General features: G+C 29.4%; 2 protein-coding genes across 3 annotated transcripts in view; one reads left to right on the plus strand and one right to left on the minus strand.

Moving 5' to 3' along the window:
• The window catches only part of LOC129910514 (inactive dipeptidyl peptidase 10), a 178,366-nt gene that overhangs the window by 66,671 nt on the left and 94,838 nt on the right, over positions 1-16,857 (minus strand). The gene's annotated exons all lie outside the window — the stretch shown is intronic.
• LOC129910517 (XK-related protein 4-like) overlaps positions 1-16,857 on the plus strand; it is a 141,600-nt gene that overhangs the window by 316 nt on the left and 124,427 nt on the right. The window contains exon 2 of the mRNA XM_055987929.1: positions 51-280. The gene's annotated coding sequence lies outside the window, so the exon portion shown is untranslated. The remainder of the gene's footprint in view (positions 1-50; positions 281-16,857) is intronic.

Below are 16,857 nucleotides of genomic sequence, written 5' to 3' on the forward strand. Positions count from 1 at the left end.
AATTAATAAAACGGAACTCTTGGCAACTAACAAAAGTATCTTTTTAACAGTTTAGCGCTTTCATTGTTCATTGTTTTGTTCTGGTCTGGTCTGCTGCTGCAAAAGGACTTAAACAAACCAACCGACTTATGTTACCTCCTCTGAAATAATCAATAGACCCGAGTTAATAAACCATTTGTTTCCACACTGATAAATCAAGTCCATCTGTACGAATTTTAAGCTGACCGAAAGAGGCGAGGTATTGTTGTACGAACGATGCGAAAAGGATTTATGTTTGAAGGTATGTGTATACATTATTATATAGATTGCCTTAAGCTTGGTTATATTATTATTGTACTATACACAATAGTATCCTCCCGAGTGAGTAAATTTCACACAAGATAAAAACTTTTCCAAGTGTGGGATATAAAAAAACAAAAAAAAAAAAAAAAAAAGAAATTATTGCCTGCCAGAGTGGATGTATCCCAAATTCACAGCATAAAGCATGATTCCTAGAAGTGAAGACAAAAAAGTTTTTTTTTTAACATTCCAAAGTGCAGAGGAGGTATCTTCTCTACACATAATAAAAGGAATGTCTAAAATCCTATATGAAAAATCATAAAAACATCATCAGACACAACATATGGGTATTAATAGAGGGAGAAGTTTTTTTTTTTGTTTTCAAAAAATGAAAAATTTTATAATTAATTAGAATTTTTCAGCAGAATTTTCATTTTTTTGAGAAAAATTTAATATTTTATGGGTTTAGTACATGACTGGTGTTGTAAAACTTTGTCTGATGGTCATGAAAATGTTTTTGTTAGTGAAAAATTTTAAAATATTTTCATATTCATAGATGCATATATTTTTCGGTGGAAGTTAAACATACTTTTGGCTGTTTTATAAGTTAGAAGAATGAATGGGTATTTAAAAAGACTGTGGTTATGGATATACTTAAAAGCTTTTTAAACTCGTTGATAGAGGCAAATGGAATTATGATAGAATAATGGGGGGCTTTAAATTTAAATTCAGCTTACGAAACTACTCTGAGGAAAATCCAAAATATTAAACGAGCATTCTATGTTGGCAACGCTGTACATTATCTGTCCATCAATTAAGTCACATGTTTAAAATGTTAATTTAAAACAACACATTTACGCAATCGATATGACCGAAGAGCGAAGAATAGGTACATATAATTATTGCCTCTTGGAACAGTAGGGAATTTATGTAAATTTAATTTTCTTCTCTGATGAGGTATATCCTCCTACCATATAATTGTGTTAACAATCATAATAGCCACATACATGACAGGTAAATCCTGAGGTAAAATATAAACACCATAATATTCCGTAAAAGGTTTTCGCGATACGAATTTTGGTCAGGTGATACACTTAATTGCTGTTAATTTTATGAAAACGATAGATCAGATATTTACAGTCAATGCATATTCTGAGGTATTTGGTTTAACAACATGTGGTTACGGTAAGACTCTACAACACGTCGCATTAAACAATTTTTACCCTATTTATTAAATTCCGTTAAACAGATGAATAGTTGTGCGAATAAGGATTTATGTGGTCATAAATCGTATGTACACTATGGTTGTAATTAGCAAGTCCTTGACAGTTTTTTATTTATTTTCTTTTTTTTTTGATTATTTTTTTCTCTTTTTTTCATTCGAAAATTTTATTAAAGAGCTCAGTTAAAGCTATCATTGGTTGATATTTTGAATACTTTAATCTTTTATTTTGAGGAATATTTTGATTGGATTCTTTTGAAAAAATGGTTTTAGGTGATGATCTATACTAACTACAATACGGAATACCAACTTTATTTTATTTAGAATACAAAAATTAAAAAAATGGCACTTATTGAATCGAACCTCGGTCTCCAACGTGTGAGCCGAATACTCATCAAATTTACGCTCAGGATTCTGCCGTTCAGACCCTCAGCCTAGTGTTTTATGAGCGCTTATACTTTACTCGAGCACAATCAATAACAACAACATGTGAACTCAATACATATAGTTCCTTTAAAGTCCACTCAATATTAAAAAAAAAAAAAAAAACTAATAAAAAATAAAAAAGCCTCATGTTATTTAATCTTTTTGTAAATCCTCTTATTTAAGATATCCCTACACTCTATCTGAAATTATTTAACATGGTCAACTAGACCAACACTAAAGTCTATTGGTCTGGTTAATTATTCAAGAATAGAACAATTTACATTGTTAAATTTTTTAGTTTAAATAAAAGTTACGCATACACCACAGTGACCGCAATAAGAACAAATAAACCAATGTCTTAATAATAAAACAAGTTGATTTTCAGTGATTTTGTTGACTGATAGTTTGAAATAAATAAAATGCAAGTTGTTTAGTCGATATAGTGATCCCTGTAATAGGAGCTTTAAAACTCTCAAAAATACTATTAATTGCTATTGAAACTTCCCAGACAAATTATACTCAGGAAATTATTTTGGAAATAGATTTATCCTGAAAAAGTTTTATTCCAATTTTATTTTTTTAACCTTGCAAAACTTCAAATCAAATACCAAGAATTTTGTGTTTTTCTATGGACCATTCACATTGCAATAGGTCCTTGTACTTAATAAAAAAATAAAATAAAACTCATTGAATATTAAAATAGAAAGTCCATACAGTTTTGAGTGTTTTCTTCTGAATACAAATTGGTTCGACCAACTTAGTTTTTTACACTTCACAACAGATCAAATTGATTTCTTTTTTTTATATAAATAAATAGCCCCTTGAAAAGTTCTTCAAACAGTTGCAACAAGAATGATGATGTTGATGTGCCTTGAAGGGCATTCAATTCTAACAAGCAGAACTGCATCTATTTGATCTCATAAATATATAAAAAGAGATATTGAAGGAGAAAAAGAAGTGGGGCAATATGATTTTGAATAACAGAATAGAATTGTGAGATAAAAAATGTGAATTTAAAAAATAAAACATCTTCTTGTTTATTGTACCAAGTGTATTTAAAAATTGTTGTTTTTATCTGTAACCAGTACAATTTTATACATAAAGGTAGGTACTTATGGCTTAAAAAAGTTTTAAATCACAATATAATGCAGACACTTTGTAGTTTTAGGCTGCTTATGGTTTACCTGGTTCTGAAGAAGTTATTAAAAGAGTTAAGTGATGTTTTAAAGTTTTTTTTTTATTTTCACCCTTGGTGAATTCTTTGGTAACAAACTTTTTGACGACTTGTGTTCCACTTGTAATTAAAATTCATACTTTTTCTGTTCAGTAAAAACTTGCAACCTTTTCGACTCATAAATTCTAAGAAGAGGGTTTGGCTTCCAACACCATTAGATTTAAGGTCGAATCGCATCGTAAAGGGTTAACTTCTTTACCATGTTGAAAACGTCTAGCTTTAAACTTGGGATAATGAACTCCCAACCGGAAAACTGACCCGAATAGAAAAACTGAATCACGAAATACTATGTTTAAAAAAATCGCTACAAACAAAAACTAGGGGCTCATGCGAAACGATTAATTAGTTAATGAGTCTTGAAAAGCTGCATAGAGAAACAATCGAATGTAAACTTTCACTCACATATATAGGGACTTATAGGGCAAGTTTAGGATTCATAAAAAAAATCGAACCCCTAATAACAATCACACATGAAATTTCAATGATGGACAATGCCAACAAAGTTGATCCCGCAATTCTTTGGGTGATTTTTTTGCAGGACCAAAACTTACGGTATACCCGCTATACAGGGTGTCCCAAAAGTAATGGATCAAACGGAGTATGCTAATAGGGGATCTTAAGGGCTCTCAGATTTGATAACTTGTTCATCCCAAATCCTTACGGTTTTCGATTTAATGCAATTCTTGTGAAATTTCGAAAAATCTCGACTTTGCAACAGTATTTTGCTTCCTGCTGCCATTATTGATTTTTGTTTTTTACAATTCTTTTACTAAAACATTGACAAATAATTAGGAACAATTATTTAATCAAAATATTTTTTATTCAATAAGCCATTTCGATGCAAATTAACTAACAGTTTCAAGTTTAATGAAAAATCAATTTTTTACTTTTAATTGAGAGCAACACCACAAAAAAAATTTCTATGGTGTGAGAATGGTTTATTATTTTAAAAAGTTGCCCTGTTATTGTAGTTTTCAAAAATGTATAAAAGTTTCCAAAGTTGCAGTTAGATCGCAAGATATTACAATTTGAATTCAACAAAACAAGGTTTTTCAGAGCAAAAGACAACCAAAACAAACACATTTTCTCGAACTGTTATTTGTTTATTTTTCTTTGAACAAAAGCCTCTATTTTTGTTTGTATTTTTGCTTTGAAAAACCTTGTTTTGTTGAATTCAAATTGTAATATTTTGCGATCTAACTGCAACTTTGGAAACTTTTATACATTTTTGAAAACTACAATAACAGGGCAACTTTTTAAATTAATAAACCATTCTCACACCATAGAAATTTTTTTTGTGGTGTTGCTCTCAAATAAAAGTAAAAAATTGATTTTTTATAAAACTTGAAACTGTTAGTTAATTTGCATCGAAATGGCTTATGGAATAAAAAATATTTTAATTAATTAATTGTTCCTAATTATTTGTCAATGTTTTAGTAAAAGAATTGTAAAAAACAAAAATCAATAATGGCAGCAGGAAGCAAAATACTGTTGCAAAGTCGAGATTTTTCGAAATTTCACAAGAATTGCATTAAATCGAAAACCGTAAGGATTTGGGATGAACAAGTTACCAAATTCTGAGAGCCCTTAAGATCCCCTATTAGCATACTTCGTTTGATCCATTACTTTTGGGACACCCTGTATAACAGTAAAAGAAAAGTAAATTTGAAAAAAAAAACGGCTCCAAGATTTTGATTAAAATTTTTGTTTGTACTGTTACAAATAAGACCCGACATTTGAAATAAAAAAAAAATATTTTTTAAACCATAAACGGCACCGTTTTTTTAGTTTCTGAGTAACGCGATTTCAACGAAATCGTTTTCTACCGTAACATTTAAAATTTATAAAATTTTCAAAAAACACATTTTTCGATTATTAAAAAATATGTATATTTCAAAAATTTTTTTTTTAAATCAATTTTTTGAAAACCGATGCATTCTGATCTTTGAGCACCGCCGAAATTTATCATGCCTATATTTATAGTATAGGTACTTTTTTTTAAATATGTTCAGATGAAATAGCTAGCTGCATTCATATCCCCTTGAACAATTCAACCGTAATACTCGTAATTCAAGGAACATCCATCAGTTTACACTAGAGCACAACTTCGGAAGTACAGTCAAATACAGAGATTCTTTCTTTAGTCGTACTTCGAACTTTAAAACCAATGTGCATCGGCGTCTCCTTTTAAAGCATTCCTTCTTTTTCTAAAGTTCGTGCTGTTCTCGAAAAAAAAGCACTTTTTCAGTCGCCAAGCACAAAATATGTGATTAATAACATTTTAATTTTTTGAAACAAAAAAAAACCTCAAAAAAACTCAAACGGTTCCTAAAATAATAATAAGCGCCATTGATGAAATTTTATACGTGCTAAGCAAAATTCACATAACTTCTTAAGAAATTACTTTCGCATAGCATCACCGAAGATTATATTGAAATTTCGCCAGAAAGACGATCGAATGAAACTAAGAGTAATCCTTTCCACACGAACACGAATACATACATACATAGGTCAAGTGTATACAATCTTTAACTCGTCTGGGTCAAACAATCAAATTATCGACTGGTGATGTTGAAAACAAAGAGTATATATTCTCACGAAAACTACACAAAGCAACCCACCACATCCACCTCAACACTTCAGAACAATAGCAATAAAGAAGATGATATCATTAACGTGCTCATCCATAAAAAAGCTCACTTTTCATACTTCTTCTTGTCATATATAGCCGTAGCCAGTCACTATTTTATATTTCACCAGCTTAAATTGTGTCGGCACTCAACATCACTATAAAAACAAAGTTCATCTTTTATTCTCGGCGAGCAAAGTTTTCAAAGTTTATTAGCCTCTTCTCTGTGAGTTAAAGTGCCAATTCTTCTGTTCTCTATTTTATGCATAGATTTACATTTTACGTGCGCCAGAGATTATCTATTTTTAAAGAGCAAAAAAGGAAACCCCCAAGAAACAATTAAAGACGCCTTTAATGTGTCCTCTATTTGTCCTCAATTTACAATCTGCTAGAAGAGCAAAAATTGTCCTAGAGCAAAAAAAAAAAAAACAAACCAATGAATGAAGAAGTTAAACCTTTTTAAGAAATCATCCCCGGAAGGAAATTCAAGCTTAACAAAATGTAAACCTCATTCGCTCAATATCCTACCTCTACTTTTTTTTTATGGAATTTTATGCACTTTAAACTTTGGTCGGAAAGGTTCGTTATGTATATAGGCACATTTATGTAATAACATGCTTTCATAGGTAGGTAAAGGTACTTAATGCATATAAAAAGGCAAGACTAATGCACACATGAATGAATATTAAAAGACGTTAAGGAGTTTGTGACAGCCCGCACACACACAATCACATACAATATTACTTCATATCCTTCACTTATCTTGAGACCAACGAGGTGTAATAATTAAAGCTCAAAAGTAGTTTCAGAAATAATATGTAATATGTGAAGGTAAAATAAAGTATAAAAGTACCTAGTGCCAACGTTAGCAACTTTCTCAACAGATATTATTTTCAAGCTATTTTTAAACTGAATTTCGCCAGAGAAAATGATTCTGAGTATATTATAGAGATACAAATTGATACAATGTGTGTTCTGTGTTTTTTGTAACTATAAAAAATCAAAATTTAGTCAAATAAATGAAGTTGTTTCTTGTAAGTCCTCAGAAATAGCGCATTTTCTTGATTTCAACGTCATGTTTTTTTTTTTCTAAAGTATTTAGCCCTATTATGAATAAAAACTCCTGGGGAATCGAGTTCGGCAGAATAGGCTCCCAATCAAAAAGTTGAGTGAAATTTTGCGCTTTTTTATGATTATTTGCGGCAAGGGAACAAAAATAAAAATATAAAGATATTCTTGGAATTTTTCGAGTTCGGGAGTTTTAATGCAGAATCAGGCTGATTGTTTGTGAATGTTTCTAAATATCAGAAGGAGTGGAAAAATGAAAATCTGGTGGGTTTTTTTCTTTTTTGTTCAAAACAAAAGCTCTGAATAGAGTTCAAACATTTCAAACATACTCGGAAGATACTCTGAACTGAACGTATTCTGAGAACTCATATTTTTTTGTGAAATACAGTTGAGAACTTACTGACACGTTACCTTTTTACTGAGGGAAAAAATAAATTGAAGTTGAAACGTCTTTGTTTCAAAGATGAAGTACTTTGATTTATGTGACTTTAAGATACGAAACCATCAAAAATTAACCTATTCTCCACGTTGATTTTAAAATGTTCATATTCAACGCAAAATCATTCCGAATAATAGTTAAATCAATGTGGCTTTCATGGTTTCACGTTGTTTTATGGTGGCTTTTTCCTCAGTGTATGTATAATATAAAAATATAATATTTTTACAATTTATTTCGTTAAACTTCAGCCCTTAAGCCTCTTCTTTCATCCACTTTTTTCACATTTTGTAAGATGTTGTATTCGCTCATTCTTGAATCAGTATGCTCGTTAACTTTATTTTTATTTTGAAAGCTCAGGATCTGTCCGAAATGAAAAGAGAAGAACACCCTATCTATAGGTTTGCTGAAAAAGATTAGATTAGAAGGGATACCTCACTTATGTATAATATTTACGAGATATTGCAATTCACTCGAAAACGGCTCTAACTATTGTGATTTAAAAAAAGTTCTATGATATTTTTAAGGTGTGTTTTATCTTTTGATTAAGCATTTTTTTAAATCATAAACGGTGCCTTCAATCGAACCCGTTTTTTTTTTTTCAATTTTGGACTCATTTCAGTTCAACTTAAAAGAAATAAATGAAAAAAAAAATAAAAAAAAAAAAATACTTTTGGATTAAAAACAAAACATTGATTTTTGTTTTTTTTGTAGGTTAATCAATTTTTCAAATATTGGACATTGAACTTTTTTTGAAATGTTGGTCATAAACTATATACAATATAATGAATCTAACGGACAGCCTTATAATTTTCCTGTTTAACTTGTATTATAAAAAAGTACCTAAAATATTTTTAAGCAGTTTTTCCCAACTACAAAATCAAATACATTTACCTTTTGAATTGGCTAATACTCCATTTGTGCTCCTTAAGTTCCTGGATTATTACAATTATCTGTTCATGACTACCAAGATAAGTAGTATTTTCAACTATATTAAGCATGTTTAATAAATATTTTTGGTTTCAAAGTTGAATGAAGTACTCGTATATAAAAAAAAGTTATAAATTTAAATGATTCTCTACTTCAATATGAAATTTTTTGTCGGAGTTATTAATTGGTTCTATACCTATTAATTTCATAAAAAGTAACAAACATAGTAGCAATATGTTTTTAACTTTACCAATGACGTATTTAGATATTTAACTTTAAAGGACTCAAAATAGGAAGGTATATGAATATATGAAACTGTTACCACGTGATTTAATATCATATTAATGCTATTAATTAAACATTGCTGACATGCACTGAGATTTAACAAGTTTATAAGATATAAAAGATTAAAAAAAGTACCAATACTCGTAGCACATATAATTATATCCAACACGGTTTGGGTAACATAACTCGAAAATATCATGGTATATGAATCCTCTCTATAACACGAAACCACAATCAGGCCTTCAAGCTTCAACTTAATATCTACCAACACAGTACAGGATATATGTATGTATAATCGGTAACATGAATACCTACTACTTGTCCAATGTAATTTGCACAGTTATTAAGTTCTTCATTTAATGCAAGGATGAAAGAGATACTATTTATAAATTTGTACGAACTGCGTGTTAAGTTAAATTTCCCCGAAAAATGATATTTCATAAAAGGTCAATATAATGCATCTGGAAACGAGAATACTGAATATTTATCTGTATTATGAACTTCAAAATGAGCCGTATCTGCATATTCGCCTCTCTTTGGTTCGTTTAATCGATTTATTATTAAAACAAAAATGTTGATACATATTTGGAGTTTGATGACAGACATTAATGTACGAAACTGCATTATATGGACCAAAACTGTAACCTATTGTAAGATATATATATAATCAAATTTCACAAACGATAGTGACAAATCTGTTTCTATTTCTATTAAATCTATTTTACAAAAAATCAAATAACAAATAAGTTGTGTTCGAAAAAATGTCATTTTGTAACGTAACAGTCTTTTCTTTGCAATAAAAGGTTAGTTTCGTTTGGGGTTATTTCCCGGAAAAATTTGTTTTTAACTTTTTTCAAAAGCTCATTTATGTTGTTTTCTTTTCCTTTTATTTATGAGTATTAAGGTACGTTTTTGTTTTTATTTTTTGTGGCAACTTGCCACATTCAACTTGCCACATGCTACTTGCCACACGCAACTTGCCACATTTTGCATAGTGAATGCCAAATGCCTCGTGCTACTTGCCACATGCACTTTGCACCATGATTCATGCCACATGGTACTTGCCACATGCCAAATGAAACATGCACATGCAACTTGCCACGTGTTGTTTGTTTTTTTTTTTACCGTACTGCGGCGTACTGCATTTTTAAATACTAAAGTACTACCAACTGTAAAGGTGAAACGACAGCCCTGCTGCCCAATTGTCTCGGAGATAGCGAACGCGTCATAATCCCTTTGACATTCCTGTAAAAAAACAAATTTTCATACCCACCGTCCCATAAGAAGTATGACTTCATAAAATTTAAATTAATTGGTTTTCCATTTTGTATCAAATGTTAATCTTTTTGAAATTTCAAAAATCCATAGATAGACCTTGTCTAAGAACTGACTCTTGAATTTTTAAACAAAATCGTTTACGCGGTTTTGAGAAAATTAAAATATCGACCCTATACTTCTTTCATGTTCATCTATTGGTAAATTTTCAAATATTTGTATCAATTTCACTATTTCGACAGCTAAAAAAACGATGCTGAGTCAATTTGTGAAAAGCTAAAATTTTAATAACTTTTGTAATGTAAAATTCTAATAGATCTTACGATAGAAATGTAAGAAGACCAGACATTTTTTAAGAGTTTCAAAAACGGGTTAGGTTCGATATACCGCTTTTTATATTCCCGTTTCTTAAAATCCCGCTTTTAAAATCCCGTTTTTCATTATCCCGCTTTTTATAATCCCGCTTTTTATAATCCCGCTTTTTAAAATCCCGATTTTTATAATCCTGTTTTTTATTATCCCGATTTTGCAAGCAAAACAAGTTGTTTTATTTTAAAAAATCGCGCGATTTTTTAAGATAAAACAACTAGTTATGCTTGCATAATCGGGATACTAAAACAAATTAAAAAAATGACAGATTGTTCTAAACGCATTTAATTAAAATCTTTAACAACAAATATAATATATAAAAAAAATCAATTAACAAACTAATATTTACTTTAAAGTTTCAGAAGAACAATCAAATCGTGATGATCCCATAGATTAATAATAACATAAAATGATCACAACACCTTAAATTAAGAACACACTTCATAATGAAAAGAAATTTCATATAAATATATTTCAACTTATACTTGGATGCATTTCAACAATTTTAATATTTAAATAAATGAAATTTCTTTTACTTGTGAACTCAATTTAAGACTTTAATCATTTTATGTTTTTATAAAAGAAATACCGTTTTCATAATGTGTTGAAGGTACATATTGGTGGGCTTTACAACGCAAAAAATCAGTTTTACTAATTTTTTGTCCATTTCTCATGATTTTTTATTTGTGTATTAAGCATGTATTTTGTAAAAAAAATCGGGATTTTCGGGATTTAACGGGATTTTAAAATGCGGGATTTCAGAAAACGGGATTTTTAAAAGCGGGATTTTCGAAAAACGGGATTTTAAAAAGTGGGATTCCGATACGCTCCCTTCAAAAACATTTAAGGTTTAAAAAATATTGTAATGAAACTCTTAAACAATTATTATGTTAGATTACCTCCAAACAAAATCCTACCTCAATTATAAATCTTTCCATTAAAAATTGGCTTTCAGCCAATATTTTAAATAAAAAGAGCCCTTCTTTCTAGCTAAACGTTATTAAGTAGTCAAGATAACATCTGGCGATAATCGTTAAGGAAGAACCAAATTTATATCAACAAATTGCTTTTATCTCGGTATTCTTCATTCCCTTTAAAATATATCTAATAATTTCTATGGTTTGTTTTATGTCAATTTTATTATATACGAAACCCTAACATAAAAATCGACCAAACATTTTGAGCATGCAAATATGTATGTAAATGTTTCTTCAAAATTCAAATCGACCTCCATACCAGAGGCAAAATCCCATATTACTATGTAAATACATACAAAAAAAATTTCAAACCAAAAAATTTAATATTTCCTTAAAAAATTATTTTTACTATCGTGTCGTACTCACAGAGGGATGCAAAAATGAACCTCAACAGTCGAAGTAGCTTTGCGCCTCTCAGCACCACAACACAGCGCTATAGAAAAAAAAAACCTTCTAGGCAATGGAATTTAATTTACTTGGATGGATTTATCTATTTATCTGGATTATCTTTTGAATAAAGGAAAGAGGCAAAACACTTACCGAATGCTGTTTGGATTTAAAAAAAAAAAAACAGAAAAAAAACAAATTATTTTTATTATTATTGGCTTCCAAACGAAATGGATATTAGATTATAATTTTGTTTGTTGTTTTTTTTTTTAATAAAAGCATTAAGAAATGTTGTTAGTGTTTTTTTTTTGTGTCCTTGGAAAAAACTTGCAAACGAGAAAAATAGATGAGTTTTCATTTAAATTAGTTCAACTAGAGAAATAATTAAAATTCATTAATAAAGCAGCTTTAAACAGCAAAAAGATCTACAATAGAATTGAGATTGTATTTACATGGATTTTTGTTATTATTTTATTTATTATATTCAAGCTACATGCATAGTTGTTTTAGTAGCACTCTTGGCAAAACCTAAGGTTTGCCTATATCTAAAAAAAGGCTAATAGTTGAAGAGAAGTTAAAGATTTATTTAAAACTAGAAACAAACTTCATGCATTTATTTATTTTTTATTTATTTTGTCTTTGATTTAATCAAAAACTTTAGTTTTTTTTTATTTTTAGAATAAAAGAAATTTTATCCAATAAGTAAGTAAAAGTTTCTTCGTGTATTGAGACTCCATCATTCACCAGCGCATACAACCACTTGAGATAAATTGAATTTCGTGCCATCGCATTTTTATGACATCCTCTTTTAGACTCACTGCAGGAAGTTCCGGTAAAACATTCATAGAACACTCTGTCAAAACGGCAGGGGGGCCGGTGTGCCACTCTTAAACCTCACAATATAAATCTAAGGATAGGTACTTTAAGGGCAAGTATAACATTAGTTAAAAAAAAATATTTACTAATAGCTTCAATTAGAATGACATATGCGAAAACAAACAAGGACTAACCCGATAAATTTACAGGAAAGCCTTTAAGCCATCAAATCAATAGGTTCCATTCATGGCCAATAGGTGGACCTGGTCATTTTTTTCTTCTATATCGCCTATTATTTTTCTACTACAGAAGTGGATGCGAATTGTAAGGTAGTAGAGTGTAAATTCTTATGAGAAAATCCTGTTCTCAGTACTTCATTAGATTTATTCAGATTTGGAGTGTCGACCTTATAGGGGTTATTGTTTAAAAGTATTAAATCCAGTGCTGTCGTTTAGAGTGATTTAAAAAAAAGTAGTAGAATAACCCCGTAGTGCGATGAATAGAGCGATGGACTATGGCACCAGAGAGGTCTTGTGCGAAACCCAGCCTTTAAAATGATATACCCACTTATGTTTAATACGTGAGCATTTCCTTGCGACACCTGCGTGCACATTTCTGTATGCAAAGATTTATGTGCTTTCCTTCATAAATAAAAGAAACTGGAGTAGATTTTGAGTAGACAAATATATGCTTTTGCGTTTGAAGTTGCATACTTTTGCTTATTGCTTCTTAAATTTTGCCTTCGGCATAAGATTCCTTCTATGGAATGAAAATTCACAAAAGGTTGACAAGGATTAAAAATGATAAAAGAAATGTTAATGTAGAATATTTCTCTGAGGTACAATTATCATCAAAATGAAATGAAATGATATCGATTGTTGCTGGAGAGGAAATATTCAATTTTATATACGCAGTTAAAGTTCGTGATCTTGATTTTTTTGCAAATAAAATTGAAATTAGATCTGATTTATAAGGATATGCTGTGCTTATGTAGGTATGTAGTTGAAATCCTGACATATCTTTAAACCAAAAATTGTTTTGGAAATTTGGTAAAAAGTTATCTGCTTGAACGTAAAAAAATACTTTTTTGGTTTGGAAATAACTCAGCAACCAAACTCCAAAGAAAAGTTTGGATTTCATCCATGAATAGAGCTTTAAAAGACATTTCTTTCGATGTCTCACTCGATGAATTTGGAGGAAATAATTTAGAACGCATTTTTTCGGTACCTTAGATTTTTTGGCTATAATAATTTGTGTACCTGCCTATAAAATTTTCAATAATTTTAGTAAAAACAGTAAACCATGTAGAATCATATATGTTAATAAATTGACCTTAGCCAACATTAACCAATATTTTTGACACGGTTCAAAAAGTTTATTTTTTTTTTTAAGTGTTAATTTTTATTTTCAAATGAATCACGATGTGGGGACTGTAGTCTCAGAGTCTGTATCTACTGGAGCGCAAAAATTCAAATTCCATGGTTTAATAAAATTTTAAATACGGAAAAGAAGACGAAAAAGTGGTTCTCAGATCTAATCTCAATATTCAAAATCCCCTTCTTATTACACTTCAAGTAACATTCAAGTCAAAGTTTTTTCGTCTTAACACTGCACCAGAATACTTCTTGTGCGAAAGTTTTCTTCAGTTAAGTGTCATAATAATAAAACTTTATGAATTTGTTGGTTTGCATAAGCAAAATAACAATTTTGTTCATGGATTTTGGGATTGAGCAAACATTTTTTCAGTTATCTAAACTTTGATTAAAAGTAAACATTGTAAAAAATAAGCAGTTTTTTTGATAGGAGAACTTGGTTCCTTTTTTAAGTTTACATGTCTATTTATGATGATTTTTTTTTTTTTTTTTTTTCAAAGTAAGCATTGAAAAATAAAATTTACAAATGAAAATGATTTCATATTATGACAATTTCATTGTATGTAAAAAGCTTTTTTTGTACTGAGTTAAACTATGGATTAACAAATAAGGGGTTGTAGATGCTGCATCAAGCCCTAAAATAGGATGAGGCGTATTGCATTATGCTTTTTTTGAACCTATTACGAAAAATACTAACAAATGACCATATAAAAAATACAAATAGTGGTACAATAAACAATTTAACACTCAGCCTCAAAGTAATTTATTTTTGATAAAAGTATCTAAACATTCAAGTTCAACCTCTAGACCACTGTTACCAACTTGGGTTTGGTCTCATAATATAAATTTCATCGTGTCTGCCTGTCATTCAACATCAGTCAACTATCAACTTTCATTTGTCAACTCTGACGACTCTAATGTAGTTTTTAATTGGTTAAGTTCCTTTGGTGTTTTAATGTTATTCTAATTAGTTCTGTACAATACCTGCATTACAATTATTTAAACAAAAAGTCAAACGCCTCTACTAAGAATCTTTTTCGTCTGTCAATGTAGCCCTAACACAGAAAAGTCTGCAACGATGAGCACTTCTTATAAAAAATTTCAAATCGCCAATTCATATTATCAATAGTCAAAGATTATTCCTCTAAGGTCAACTGGTTTCATTATTTGTAAAAAAAAAAAAAAATATTACACATACACCACAGTGACCTCGAAATTTAAAATTCGAAAATTCATACAAAATTTGCAAAACTTGAAACCATTTTGCTTCAATAGCAGATATCAATGTTTTTTATTCAAAAAACCTTTTCCGGTACTTGCTATTCAATTAAAGGATATCCCTACAATCGCAAGTTAAAACTGTGTACAAACTCTAATATAATTTTTTGTGTGTAAGGGAAATTTGCTTTAATACTTTTAAACTATAATGATCGCCATATGGTGACATAATAAAAAAGAACCTGTTACCCACAAAAATTCATAACTTTCATATTACCAAAATGGCAACCCTAAATTACAAAATGCTTTTAATAACTACCTGGCATTGTTTCATTGTTAAGAGCGATAACAATAGCTTTAATTTGATTTTTATGAGTGTGTTAAAGTGGTTTTTTATCTTGCCAGTAGAATCTGTATATAGGTATAATTTCAAGAATTTAAAATGTATATTCACCTCACAAAATATCATCTTCAATCTTGAAGCAAAATCAACAGGGTCATTATTCTTACCTTACAGGTAGAGCCAAGAGAAAAGTATACTTATTTGTATTCTGTACGTTTACACTTTGTGTCTCTTTTCATTCATTTGTGCCTCTTTTCATTATATTTCACTGTTATTATTACTCTGCCTACTTATTACATCTCCTATATTTTATCACTATATGGCATATCTCACAATCTTAATTTGCACTTTAGGTAAGAAGCTATTTCTATTCTCTCTATAGGTTATGACATAACAACCATGGCTGTCGAAGGTTAAATGGCATAATAGTATTATAGTATCATTTTACTACTTGGACAAAGGAAGTAGGTCATCGCAAACATACCAACAAATCATAGTTTTAGTTAAGTTAAAATATGTTTTGTATTTATCTATTGTATTCTGCCAATTAAAAACTTTTCAAAACAATGTATACCACAAATTGAATAACAATTGATGATATGCACAAAGTTTTAAGCTGTTCCTTATCTTAAAGAAGTAAATCCTTTTCTTTACGCAATCATCGGCGGGAAACATTACAGCAATTTATGTATTAAAAGAAATACCTATAGAATTTAATTTCAAATGACAGTACAATCACTTACAGTTGTTTTAAGAATTTTCAATTAAATTTCCTAAACTCATTAATACTACCTACAGTATTTTCAAAACCACATAAGTGTGTTGTGCTTTATGAGAAAGTTTATATGTTTCTTCATGTTGATTCTCATTAAGTTAAGGGGTTATACCTGGTTGTAATTTTGAAAAAAATCAAATATTTTTTTTGCATATTTTGAATGTACATACATATGTCGTCGCTTTCAAGGCAGAGTGGCATAAGTCGAAATTTGCAAATTTTCAGGAGAGACATTTAAAGTTTTTTGAATCATTAAAAAATGATTTTCGTTGTCAATAAAAAACAAAACTCAAAAGTTATATACACCAAAAAATTGTATTTCTTTTTTGATATGCGATGGTATACCTACTAAGTTTAATAGCACATGCAATATTAAAAAAAAATATTTTGGAGTTATGCTGTTTTAAAAAAAAAAAAGAACTATTTTTGACCTTGGTTTTTTCTGCCCCTATGGAAAAAGTGCCGTTTTGCACGTTATTAAAAGACAAAACTAAAAATATAAAAATATAATATTATTTTAACTCAATTTTAATTAATTTTAATTTTATAACGAAAAAGATACAAAAAATACGATTTTTCTAGCGTATACGAAAAACATAAACAAAAACTTAGTTAAATTCATCTTTTTAACTCAGTTACAGTTACAGCAATTAGTTTCCGAGAAAATACGCATTTGTGAAACCTTTTTAACAAAGTTTACATGGTTCCTAAAATGTTTAAACGCGTTTTTCTCGAAACTGTGTTTTCAGGAAGGAATAAGGTTTTTGACAATAATTCGATTTTTTAAGTCACTTTAAAGTGTACATTTTCGTGAA

The sequence above is a fragment of the Episyrphus balteatus genome, chromosome 2 (genome assembly GCF_945859705.1).
Source record: "Episyrphus balteatus chromosome 2, idEpiBalt1.1, whole genome shotgun sequence".
NCBI lineage: Eukaryota > Metazoa > Arthropoda > Insecta > Diptera > Syrphidae > Episyrphus > Episyrphus balteatus.